Raw genomic sequence first — 13,722 nt, 5'->3', positions numbered from 1 at the left:
TACTCAATAGAGATATATTCATTCTATGTGGATTACGTTTTCCTAACCCCCCACATGTTTTCGGTGTACAAATTGAACACCAAGCCTTTGGGTAATAAGCGTTTTTGCGTAATAAGATTACTCTTATTCCACCAGAAATCCCGTTGAATTTTATCAACCTGTCTAACACAGTTGATGGGAATTCAAAACACTGGATCTGATAACAGGGGAATGCAGAAATAGTTGAATTGATCAAAACTAGGCGTCCAAATTGAGATTAAAGCTTTTGTTTCCATCCATGTAGAGTTTTGTAAGCTTTTTCAAGTAAAGGTTCAAAATTTGACGCCTTTTGCCTATTAAAAAGTAGAGGTGTTCCCAGGTATTTTTCATCTCTGGAAATTCTCTGCACTCTTAACATTCTAGATAATGTCTTCATGTGTTTATGATACACTTTTTTGCTAAAAAACACTCCTGTTTTGTGATAATTTATATTCTGGCTAGAAGAATTACTGAAAATATCTAATATTTTCATTAGATTTCTAATTGCAGTTATATTCGCTTTACTGAATATAAAACTGAAAAATGCGGGGGTCTAACAATCACACCCAACAATTCGTTTGGCAGTCTGAGAGGACTTACTCCAGTACACTTTCTAGAGAATTAACTAGACAGTCAAACTCAATCTAGATTAAAGTATATCAAATAGTATAATATCTCTAACTCTTAATTCAATCCACAATCAACAAATAGAAATCTGCGAGCCTGATTTAATATAAGAGGAGTTACTTGAGCGGCACCAAAGACCAATGTTCAAGTGTCAATCAATGTAAATCAACAACCAAAGGTTGGATATTCTAATTGATTGATCTTAACGCATAACATGTGATATTTCAATTATATAACAAAATATAATGCGGAAAAGAAATAACACAGACACCAGAATTTTGTTAACGAGGAAACCGCAAATGCAGAAAAACCCCGGGACCTAGTCCAGATTGAACACCACACTGTATTAATACACTACAGACACTATCCTACTACCAATTAACTTCAGACTGGACTGTAGTTGAACCCTAATCAATCTCACACTGATTAAAGGTATAGTTGCGCTCCTTACGTCTCTGATCCCAGCAGGATACTACGCACTTGATTCCCTTAGCTGATCTCACCCACAACCAAGAGTTGCTACGACCCAAAGTCGAAGACTTGATAGACAAATCTTTCTCACACAGAAAAGTCTATAGGATTTAATAAATCTGTCTCCCACAGAAATACCCAAGAGTTTTTGTTCCGTCTTTTGATAAATCAAGGTGAACATGAACCAATTGATAAACCAGACTTATATTCCCGAAGAACATCCTAGTACTATGAATCACCTCATAATAAACCTAATCGACTAGCGAAACAAGTTATTGTGAAATCACAAACGATGAGATGAAGTTTGTTTGTGATTCCTTTTCTATCTTTCCTATCGCAGATATAATATCTCGAGCCAATTATTTCAATTGTACTCAGCGCGATAGAAACATCAAGATCAGATCGCGCAACTACAAAGATAATAGTTGGGTCTGGATCCACAATCCCAATGAAGTCTTCAAGTCGTTAACCTACAGGTTCTCGAGAAGAAACCTAAGGTTAAAGGAGAATCGACTCTAGTTATGCAACTAGTATCACACAGGAGGTGTGGGGGGATTAGGTTTCCCAGTTACTAGAGTTCTCCTTTCTATAGTTTTCAAATCAGGGTTTGCAATCCAAGTTACCTTGGTAACAAAGCATTCAATATTCATCGTTAGATGAAAAACCTGATTCAACCAAGCTAATATCTTTCAACCGTTAGATTGAACTTAGCTTGTTACACACAAATGAAATGTACCCTCATTTAGGTTTATGTAACCGTACCTAAACGTGTACACCATGTTGGTTCACAAATAGTTAACCGAGGTTAGCCATATGATTACTCTCGTATCAACTTTATTCATCTTAACCATAACTAGTTCAAATGACTCAAATGAAACTAGTTAAGAGTTGTTCAATTGTTTAGAAAACACAGTTGAAATCAAATCGGTTTGATTCACTTGAATCACATTATATCCACGGTTTGCAAAGATTGCTTTCTATATGATTTAAATGTTTAAGTTCATGGACTTGACCGATTTGACAAAGTAACCAGCTTAAGTATGCGTACGAGTATGCATACTTAAGCAACCGGTTTTGAGTTTGTAAAGTTTCCAAACTTAGCAGAAATTTTCGGTTCAAAAACTTCCACCAGTATGCGTTCGGGTACGCATACTTAAGGTGACTAGTTAAGATTTTTGCCAAAACCAAACTCAGCAGAAATTCTCGGTTCGAGAACTTCCGCCAGTATGCGTACGGGTACGCATACTTAACCTGTCTCATTCACCAATTTCGTATACACACATATGCATACTCTTGGCTTCCGGTTTATGTACTTATACACTAATGTGTGAACATACTATATATGCTTATATCCAAAGATGGTTACATAATCAACTATTTATTTCAATCGTTGAAACATTCTTCTATAATGTCAATAGACGTTTTCACACATTATTACCATCAAAGAAATTTTCAAGATATTGAAATAATCATTATTGAAACCTTCCAAGTCTTACGCCAAATGATTGTATCACACAAACCATGTAAGATGTTACTCGGCAATTTTCTCATGACATAAGATGAACTTGGTCGAAGTGAAAGCTTACCAACACATATTTCGAGAAAGCTTAGATCGAAATCTCAAATGTCTATAGAGAAAACTATATCGTAACACGACTTTTGTCTCAATATAGGAGATAGTAGAAATAGACTTTCCAAGTGATAGATAAGTTCAAGTCTCCACATACCTTTTGTCGTAGAAGTTCCACAAGCTCCCCTTAGTAGTTCTTCGTCTTCAAGAGATGAACGTCGAGAGATTTAATCTCAACTATACTATCTATGTCCTAGTCCGAGACATCTACAAATAGGCTAGAAATTAAGATTTCTAGTTTTGATCACTAACATTGACAAACATGCTTGAGATAGAAACGCATGCGAGTTCGACCGAGTAATGCTCTAAAAAAACAGTCATATGCAAAAAGTATATGCAAGATAACTAGAAAATTTTTGTTCAGCTGAATACCTGAGAAAGTCTTATTTAGTTCAGCATGTGCAAATAATCTAGATTATCCCTCAAATTCTGTAATAAACAGGTAAGGAGATAACGGGTCTCATTGCCTAAAACCTCTGGATGGAATAAATGGAACGCCCGGAATTCCATTAAGTAATACAGTTGATTTGACTGTTGATATATACTCATAAATCAAACTGCACCATTTATCGCTGAAGCCAAAATTCCTAAACATATGCACAATGAACTTCCACTCCATCTTATCAAATGCTTTAGATAAATCGAACTTTAAAGCCAGAAAACCATTTTGGACTTACTTGTGTTCATTGAATGTAGCATCTCATGTGCTATAACAATGTTATCCACAATTTTCCTTTTTGGGAAGCTGATTGATTTGGCGCAATAATTTTATCTAACACAGGGTTTGAGTCTGGTAGCTAGAATTTTAGATATCAACTTATATAAAGCATTGCTAAGACTGATGGATCGAAAGCCAACTGGAGTAATCGGGTTTTCAACTTTTGGTATTAGAGAGATGAAATTATCATTTACCGATTATGGTAATTTACCAGATTAAAATAAAACCAGTAACTAAATCGATAATTTCTTGCTCCAACAAATTCCAGTGAGACTGAAAGAAACCCGGTGCTAGTGGAAAATAGCAGTTTCGCAACCGTCAAAAGCAAGTCATAGATACGAGTTAAATGACTTGTTTTGCCGGTCGGGGAAAGGGTCGCTGTTTGAGCATCGTTTTCATCTATGACGTGTCTGTGCGGGTCTTTGAAAATCTTATATCAACGATCGATTGTAACGGTCAACAGTTTATGACTGTCGTCAATAGTCATAGATATAAATCTTAATATAAAAAAAATTGATTCAGATTGGCTGTCTGTCCTGACTTAATATGACTAAATCTGAAATAAAAAACAAATGAAACTCAAATTAGAATTCAAATGAGAAACAAATGAAACTCAAATTAAAATTCAAATGAGAATCAAATGAAACTCAAATTAGAATTCAAATGAGAGTCAAATGAAAACCAAATTCAAATCAAATAAAAATGAGAATCAAATTAAACTTGCACACAAATAATCATCCAATTTAACATTCAATGATTCAATGGTTTCAAATTATACAAAAAGGATTAAAATCTGGAGTTGTGACCAATGTTATCTTACAAGATTAGCCACTAAACAAGTATTAAAACCAGCACTATTACTGAATATCTCCATCCCAATACTCATCATCTCCAACAGTTGCCGAAATTGAAGGAGCTTCATTTGTGGTTCTAGTGAAGACAAATTGATCTATTAGCATTCTTGTTGGGGTCTGATCTTATTGGAGATTCCAAAACCAAATACCAATGCTTCCTTGGAGATCATTATTGCTTCTGCTGTGTGTTTCGCAAACCCAAGTTTAAAACCTGAAAGCTGAAACATAATCTTGAACTTAATACGATTTGTAGTGAGACTTAGAGAAACTAATAACAACTAAAATGATAACAAGAAATGATGCTCAGATAAGTTCTTTTATTTACCTGAGTCCGAGCAGAGCTTGTCCATTATCTGTGTTTCTCAATCCCCATCTCTTCTCAATGACATACTAAGAAAAGCAAGTTACATTCAGAAACAAAACTATGTAATAGCCATACTAGAAGGTGGAACATGTTTGCTGGCGAAACAAACCTCAAACTTCTTTGTTGAGCTTTGATATACCTGAAAAATGCCAATTTCATATTATCGAATCCATCTTCAACAAGTAAGTAACCTCTGGAATCCACAATAGCATTCAGATTAACCTATTTTTGCAATAAAATCTGTACATACCCACTGAAGAAAAAAACTAACAAATCCTGACTAGACCCACCTGGTGATACAGTCGACAAAAAAAATACTCATGCATAACTCACTATTGTAAACTAAGAGTAGGGTTCGGTCACAAGAACCATGACATAATATTTAAACCGTTGATGGAATTTTCTTATTTGGTTATCTTACAACGAAACTAACATGACTCGAGTATGGGAATGGGAGTATCTTAATCAAACTGTCATTACAAAAATTAAAATGTAGTGACATATGGATAGGCGTACATCAAACGGAGAAATACATAATACACAAAGTTATTAAGCTGCGACAAGAGCGGTGAATGGTTACCTGGGTTGTATTCAGCATAGCTAGTCCTTCAACTGTGATAAGTAAGAAACGCAGACTCACAGGCGGTCCATTTTTATCTGAGTAATAAATGGAGACCTACAAGTCTGATTCACCAGTGCATTGTTTTACGATTACCAAGATGTGAGAAGAATTGTGAACAGTTACCTGGGTTAGTTTTCATCACAATTAATCCTTGAACTTTAGATGTTACCTTTACGGCATCCTACTTCTCCACTTCTTCTTCTGATGTATGTTTTGTTGACCCCAGTTTAAATCCTGAAAGCGGATCTATAACCTTAGAACTTTATACGATTTACAACGAGACTTAGAGAAACTAATAACAACTAAATGATAACAAGGAATGATGCTTAGATATGTTCTTGTGATTTATCTGAGTCAGAGCAATGCTGGTCCATTATATATGTTTCTCAATCCCCACCTACTATCAGTGACATACCAAGAAAGGAAAGTTACATTCAGAAACAAAACAATGTAATAGCCAAAATAAAGAAGAACTGAAATTACTCTGCAATATTTATTAACTTTCCTTGGTACATCAACTGCTTGAGGAGTATAAGTAATAGTAGAGCCTGATAACCAAATCATAATGCAATATAACTTTCCTCAGTTATGAGAGATATGACTACCAAAAAACAAGTGAGAAACAAAACTATCTTCATATACTGCGATTGTAACAGTTCTCTTAGAATATTTGTTTATTTTCTACCAATATACAACAACCTGAGCTAACCAAATTAACATCACCATATTGCTTGATTTCATTCTGTGTTGTGCAGGGGAATGCAAAATAACACCTTTCATTCCAAGGTTTTGCATTTTCGCAGTCCTTTGATTTAGTATAAGTCTTGCAATACTATCTGCAGATTAAGACAACTTACAAGGTAAACTTAAAGTGGGAATGGAAACTAGGAGATGCAATATGTTCGCTGGCGAAACAAACCTCAAACTTCTTTGTTAAGCTTTGGTATCCCTCACGAATGCCACTTTCGTATAATCGAATCCATTCCCATTAAATAAGTAACCCTGGAATCCAAAATAATATTCAGATTCAATTATTTTTTTCAATACAATCTGTACATACCCATATTATACATACAAGGCATGAATACTCCACTAAAGTATTTTATAAGGCATGGATACTTCCAAGAACAAAGTCTTCAACATAGTGATATAAAGAGTAACTTCTTACAAACCAAATAAAGGATTTTTGAAGTTGAACACTCGCTTTCCTTTGTTATTGGCCCTGTGTCTGTCAAGTACAACACACCCCTGAGCACGACGTTTCCAATCTTCTCCAAAGTTTGAAGGAGCAGGAATACCACTCAAGATCTGTCAGCAAGCAAAACCCAAGATAAATCCTATGGGAAGCACAAGATAATCAAAGGGTACACAAGATAAATCCCATGGGAAGCACCTCCCTTTAGACCATTGCAAAGTGGGGTCTCTTGTTTTGGTTAGAACAATAAGAAAAACCCACGAACGCCTTTGCAGCAGAAACAAACACTACACTACAAGTCACAATAAGCAAGGACCAAGAGATCACGCATACTTGATAGTGGAAAGAAACATACAGTTCCCATCTTCTCAATTTTCTCTTTATATCCACAACATCGGCGCATTTGATGGGTTTCAGTACGAGACATTTTCCTCTACAAGTACCAATTCAAGAACTTCTATAAAATTACCAAAATCGCAAGTCATCAAACTGCACAATTATAATCAAACAACAGCAGTAACAAACATGATTCCAAACTCATATTCATGTGTAGTAGTAACTTATATAGTTATATTTGAAATGGTTTTCTTCTTTGCGAAGAAACTAAATAGTAAATTATCTTTGACATTTAAGCATACAACTCATGCGCTATACAGATGAAAAATACCCATTCGACAATATTCTTCAAACATCATAACACACCAACTAACTAAAATTTCAGATCATTCACTCAAGAACCTAGAAATCTACAAGATAGAATACCTATTTGTTATAAAGCTTGCAAACAAAAATATCCGTTTGAGATCTAACTATTTTATCAATGGCAACCTGAAAGCACTAATCATTTGACAACATACAAGGAAAGATGATTAAATCAATATGTAACACCATTACCTTCGTAGTTCGTACCTCCACCCTGATTTCATCTAGAGATACTCTTATTTTTACTACAAACACACAAAGACAAAATTTTAGTGGCTGCACAAAGAGAAACCCTTGATAGAGATACTAAGAGAAACTAAGAATTGAGTACACATACCAGTACCACTGTCAACTCCACCAACCGCTCCTATTAGCACCTCAAAACCTTATGAGAAACATCAACAATAATATCAGAATCCGCCACCAATTTGACTCCTCTATTGCCTTTTGTACCTCTCAGATTCAGAAAATAAAATTAATTGAAAAAATCCTAAACTTGCAATTAGATGAAGAGGTAAGTGATCGAAGCATTCATGGTGCTAATTTATAGATCTGAGAGCTCGATTTCCTTTTAGTGAAGAAAACACGAAAAACTTGACCGGTTGGAACAAACACCCTTGCTTCAAATCATGTCTCATATCTAATCACGAAAACCCTTAGGTTCGAATCACATATCACACCCAATTGAATACACGATATTTGTAGTTTCGATTTTGGGATGAATGGAGAAATAATAAGGTTGAATATGTTCCAACAGATTTGAGATGTACAACTCGAAAAGTGAGACGAGCGATTTCAGAAGAAGAATCTATAGAAGGGTTTATTAGTTTTGTTTAAATAACATCTAGGTTTACTAATTTCTCTGTTTCCATGGGTTGGTTCCTTAGGTTAGAGATGGAGACCAAGAGCAAAAGAAGGAAGGGAAAGTGAAAGTAATGAGATTGGATATGGGAGACAGAAATAGATATCCATCTGGCCCTGGTGATCCCCAAGAATTCATAGAAAACAGAACCTCTCTAATTTCATCCTTGTCAGTAATTTTAACTAGATCATCATTTTCTATGTCAGTAATCACTTTTGGTTTAATTTGTTCAAAAATCGGATCAGTACTATTTCCATCAGTGGTACTAATATGCAAAAAATGATCCCTTAAAAGCAGATCCAGCTGATATTTTTCCTCTAACCAAAGCCCTTTTCTATCCCTTAAAGCATGAATTGCGTTGTGTCTTTTTCTATTCGATGCCACAACATGAAAATATTTTGTGCACCTATCATGCTCCTTGAAAAATTTATCCCTACTATTCTCCATCCAATACATATTTTCTATCTTATTCCAAGTGTCAAGGTCACTTTCTAGTTTCTTCAAGACTTTCTTGGACGCTAAATTGGCAGGTTTTGCATTTTCTTTATCAATTTGTCTTAGGATCTTTTCTTTGTTCTTAAATATGTTCTTAAAAATATATGTATTCCAATCCTTGAAATCACCAGATAATTCTTTTAGAATTTGTTGTAAACCATTATTATTGTTATTCACTTTCTTCATATTCCAAGCATTTTCAATAAAAGTTTTATATTCTTTATGTTGCATCCAACCTCTAAAAATTTATATGGTCTAGCATGTTTTATTTTAATTGGATCAAAATATATATGCAAAAGGTTATGATCAGAGGCAATTCTAATTAAATAATGAACTAAAGCTTCTGGGAAACTTTCAAACCAGTCCACATTCACTAGAATTCTACTAATTCTTTCCCTTATATTTTCCACCCCTTCTCTCTTATTAGACCAGGTAAAAGAGTATCCAGTATATCTTAAATCTAATAACCCCAATTGTTGGATAACATTTTGTATAGTGCTTGCAGCACTATAATTAGACTCATTACCCCCTTCTTTCTCAGACTTGTCTAAGACAAAATTTAGATCATCCACTGTCATCCATGGTTGATTTATTTGCTCTCTTAAGTTTTGAAGGTATTCCTATTGAGTAAACTTTCCTTGAGTATTTAATGCACCATACATGCAAGAAGTAACACAAGTAATTTCCCTGGTTTTAAAAGAGATGGTAATGATGTTCAATTTTATTTCCATTAGATGGACATGTAAATTATTGAACCATGCCACAATTTGGCCATCTGATTTACCTATTAAAGGTATAATAATCCAATCCTTCAATTTTAATTTCCTAGTAGTAGTTTCCATTTTTGTAAAAACATTTTGGTCTCAGAGAGATAGATTAGATCAGGCTTATACTTTGCAAGAAGAAATTGAAGATGATTGAATGTCTTAGGGCTGTTACAGCCCTGAGCATTCCATGATAGAGTTATCGTTTTATGAAAGTTGATAAGATAGACTCTAAAAAAAAATTGAATGAAAAGAAATCTAGTTAAAAGCATCACACAAAATAGTAGACTAGTTAAACTGAAAAGAAAGGAAAATAATAAGAGCAAATAGTTTAAAAGACTAACCAAATCAGAGCTTTTGGTACTTGAGCTACCCTCACCAATGTTCAGATTCTTTACTTTTCCAGAAGCCATGGCCTCTTCATTAAGCACAGCTTCAGCAGCTAATATTGGTGTTGGGTTTACAGAATTATCATCCTCTTGTAAAGAAATAAGAGCATTTGACAAAAAAACAGTAGTTCCTAAGTCCATATCTCCGTCAAAAGCCAAGCATATCCCTGAAGGTAATGTTTCCATGCTATCAAATCTTGGAAGTATTTTTCCTTTTCTTGTTGTTTAGCATGTTATTCCTCAATTTTCTCTTGACTAATTCTCTCATTTCCTTTTCCTGTATTCTAATTTTATTAACATCCTCCTTATCTCTAATTGTCATTGTTTTTTCCTTAACATCAGGATTCGGGCACTGCCAGTCAATGTCCATCCTTTGTCTTTTCTCATTTACATTATTTACCGCTTCTTTAATTATCAATCAGACTTCTGAATTCAGTTGATGTTTGATCAGTTTTTTTCCGGTGTCTAGACTTATACTTCTTCAACTCTAGACACCCTTTAGCTTCTTGTATGCTTCCAACCACCACTGAAGTATTTCTAATAACTATAGGAGTTTTCTTTTTACAATCGAAACCCGGAGGATGCTGAATCCACATATCATAGGTACAGACCAAAGAAGGGAGACCAATATAATCAACTTCTATTGGCTTCTTTCTTGTTCCCAAGTCCTCTAATACCATGTCCACCTTCTTCACCAATGGTTTGGTTAAATCTACTATCACTAAGAATTTTTACTCTCCATCATGAGGACCAATCATCATCAGAACTTCACCAATCTGCTTTGCTACCTTTCTTGCCATATATACTCTATCATATATAAACCCAGTAAATTTGAAGACAGTCTAGAAAATATACTTGTTGAAATTTAAGTCTGAGTGTCTAATATGATTAATTTTCTCTATAAAAGATAAAAGTTTTCCTTCTACAAATGCATTGGCCATAACTACTTTAAAAAATTCTTTCGGGTCTTTAAAATAAAAGAAAAACAAATTCTTAGTTTTTGTATCTCTTACCTCCAGCTTCCATTGAAGATCCCATTTGTTTTTCAGTACTCTCTTAACTTGATCATGTCTCATGGTAGACTTGTAGAATCCTTCCTCTTTGAACAGCTTAACCCCAAGTTCCATCGTTTCATTCCTTTTAATATAAGAAGCCGCTCTTTTGATGAACTTTAATAGCCTGTAGTTTACAATATCATTTAAATCTGCATGTTCTTCCATTAATTTTGCTAATGTACTCATTCCTTCTTCTACTATTGGATTGTCCATATTTTTTCTGATAGTTATAGTTTTGCAGGTACACACCAGAGAATAGTTTGTTGTAGATAAACATTTCACTGTAACCCTAATTTCTTTTATATCCCTTGAAATTTTTTTGAATGTATTCTTACTAATTTCTTTCTCTTCCACTTGTAGAATTTTTCCTATGTACCTTAACATGCAGCTTTCTATTCTTCTTACAACAAACAAATCCAAATTTTCTTCCAAAGTGAAAGATTTCTGATTTCTGATTTTCGCAGAAACTCATGATTACGGCGCAATAACTTTCCATTTTACACAATCTTTGTTGAATAATTTATTTTTCCATTGATGATATGTGTAGCCACGTGCAGATTTACTTCTAGCAAGTGTAATCAGGATATTGCTCAATCGACTCTCTCTTCTAACCAATCGCTGAAGGAAATCCACCCAACACCACTTAACAGAATCGGCCATGAATTTCCGGTAAGTAGCAATCCAAATTTTGTGAGAGGAATTCCTTCCCAAATCTCAAAAGGATTAAGCTAAAAAGAAATCCATAAGTCAAAACTAATTTAGAAATCAGATTTGTAAAAGACGAAAACGCTAATTCGAAGATAAACTCTTATAAAACGATAATCAACAAATAAAATAAGAAATTGAAATCATCAGAAAGAGAAATTTCAATAAATTTATCTGATTTCACAGCTAATAAAATATGAGGTAGGAATTAAAGTGCGGTAATCATCAGAGCATGAGCTGGGTTAAGGCAGAATTTTACCTGATTCTTTCGACCCATTTTACTAAACGTAAATTTGACTTATAACTTGTTTGCAAATTGACCTACATTCAGAATTTATCTTTTAGCTTTTGAGAATCGAAAACTTGGAAATTTATTTGGCTATAGAATTACGGAATGACTTTTATAAACAAAAATATTTACTTTGGGTGAAGCAAAATTGTTCCATTTATGACTTCTATTTCTGGCTTATGCTCGATACCAAAGAATGGTTTTTTGGGGACTACTCAAAAATGGTGGGAGACTACTTTGTGATAGGAATGTCTACCCTATACTTATAAAGGTTGTCCTAAATTGTGGAAATGATTAACCTACCCTTCACCTATATATATATATATATATATATATATATATATATATATATATATATAATCACCTACTCCCATCACCACCACCTATATATATAACCACCTCCTCCCATTACCATCGCCGCTCCCCACCACCTACCACCACCGACCACCACCACCATAGACCACCTCAAATCACCATCACCGCTACCTCTATATATAGCTTAATTCAAATCATTAACAAAATCAAAATCAAAATTATAAAAAACCCATTACTTTTCATTCGTTTTCCATTGAAAAAATGAGAAGTAATCACCAGAATGAGTTGAAAATGGAAGTTACAGAGAGAACTTTGGCTAGGAATTGTGTGAAAAAATTTGTCGAATTAGCCGAACTCAATTCAATGGAGGTTTTTGTTTTCAGAGAAAAATTCGGTTATGTCGAAAAAAATGTCCAAGTTATTGTTCGGTTACGTCGCAAAAAGTTCGGTTACCCCACAAAAAGTTCGGTTACATTGCAAAAAATTTCTCCTAACCGAACTTTTCTCTGAAAAACCTGCATATTGAGTTCAGTTACATCGTAAAAACAATTCCTAGACGAACTCCTAGTTTGGTTACGTCGCAATTTTCTTTTCCTAACCGAACTTTTCTATGAAAGAAAAAAATCCATTAAAGCTGAGTTCGGCTACCTGTGTTTTCAGAAATATTAGCAGAACTTCACATGCAGATGAGTTCGGCTACCTGTTCCTCAGATTTCGTAGACGAACTTTTTTAACCAAATCGAAATAAATTTGTAAATTGTTCATTTTTAGGAATGTTTTGACCAATTAAAGCACCATTAACTAAATTTGAAGTATCCATGAGTACCCAAAACATCATACTCTTGTTGTGGCTCTTAAAGAAAAAGATCTTAACTTTTTTTCTTCTAAAACCCCCATCTTCATCATCATCTTCATCTTCTTCTTCTCCCTCTCAATAATTCTTCTTTTGAAAAAAAATAACTTATTAATTTAATCTCACTAATCATTAATTAACCCACTAATCATTACACTAATTTAATTAACAAGGAAAAGTTTGGTATTAAAAGAAAACTTAGATAAGGGGTGACTCATTATTACTTATAATATCCACCCCAAAAAATGGAGAGTAGTCCCCCATCATTTTTGAGTAGTCCCCAATAAACGGTTCCTTTCATACCAAAGTAACCAAACAGGTTATACAGATACGAAACCTAAAGGAATCTTAAGGCTCCGGAACGTCAATGTGAAACCTACAGCCACACCCATTTTCCAGATTTTGGATACTGTGAAACCCACCGACAAAAAAGTTCAGGCGCGCACCCATTTCTTCGGTCAAAATTATTCTTAAACCCAGAATTTTTAGAATTGTTTCCGTTTTTTAACAGTTCAATCTCCTCTTCTCGGTATCTCTCTTTGTATCTCTTCTTATTCTTCTTCTTCCTCTCCTCGATTTGTCCTCTCGATTTCTTCTCTGAAAAATCAATTAATTATAAGCAAATCGATGAGTTCTGCTGACGAATTAAGAAGAAGTGAAGAAGAATTAAAGGGATTTATTTGAATCCGAGAGAGGAAGAAAGAAGAAAAGCAGTTGTTGCTGCTGTTGAATATGAATCGAGAGAAAAATGGGTTGATTTGATGGTATGGGTGTTGATTTGAAAGATGCAGACG

At 34.3% G+C, this 13,722-nt stretch overlaps 1 long non-coding RNA gene across 16 annotated transcripts; it reads right to left on the bottom strand.

Moving 5' to 3' along the window:
* Positions 1–4,150: 4,150 nt before the first annotated feature.
* On the bottom strand, positions 4,151–8,463 carry LOC113304373. Of its 16 annotated transcripts, XR_003338160.1 has the most exons (11): positions 7,539–8,461; positions 7,394–7,446; positions 6,833–6,932; positions 6,473–6,612; positions 6,224–6,306; positions 6,004–6,140; positions 5,428–5,538; positions 5,263–5,339; positions 4,792–4,821; positions 4,644–4,708; positions 4,151–4,536 (listed from the first exon to the last, which is right to left on the bottom strand). It is a non-coding gene; the product is annotated as an uncharacterized LOC113304373 (long non-coding RNA). The 16 variants fall into 16 exon arrangements; XR_003338159.1 differs by having other exon boundaries at positions 5,263–5,538; positions 6,078–6,140; positions 7,539–8,462; XR_003338154.1 differs by having other exon boundaries at positions 5,263–5,366; positions 5,474–6,140.
* Between the last annotated feature and the right edge of the window lie 5,259 nt (positions 8,464–13,722).

This window comes from Papaver somniferum, chromosome 8 (genome assembly GCF_003573695.1).
Source record: "Papaver somniferum cultivar HN1 chromosome 8, ASM357369v1, whole genome shotgun sequence".
In the NCBI taxonomy this organism is placed as follows: domain Eukaryota; kingdom Viridiplantae; phylum Streptophyta; class Magnoliopsida; order Ranunculales; family Papaveraceae; genus Papaver; species Papaver somniferum.
The sequence above is the reverse complement of the archived record's forward strand: the minus strand, read 5'-3'. Positions and strand labels throughout refer to the sequence as shown.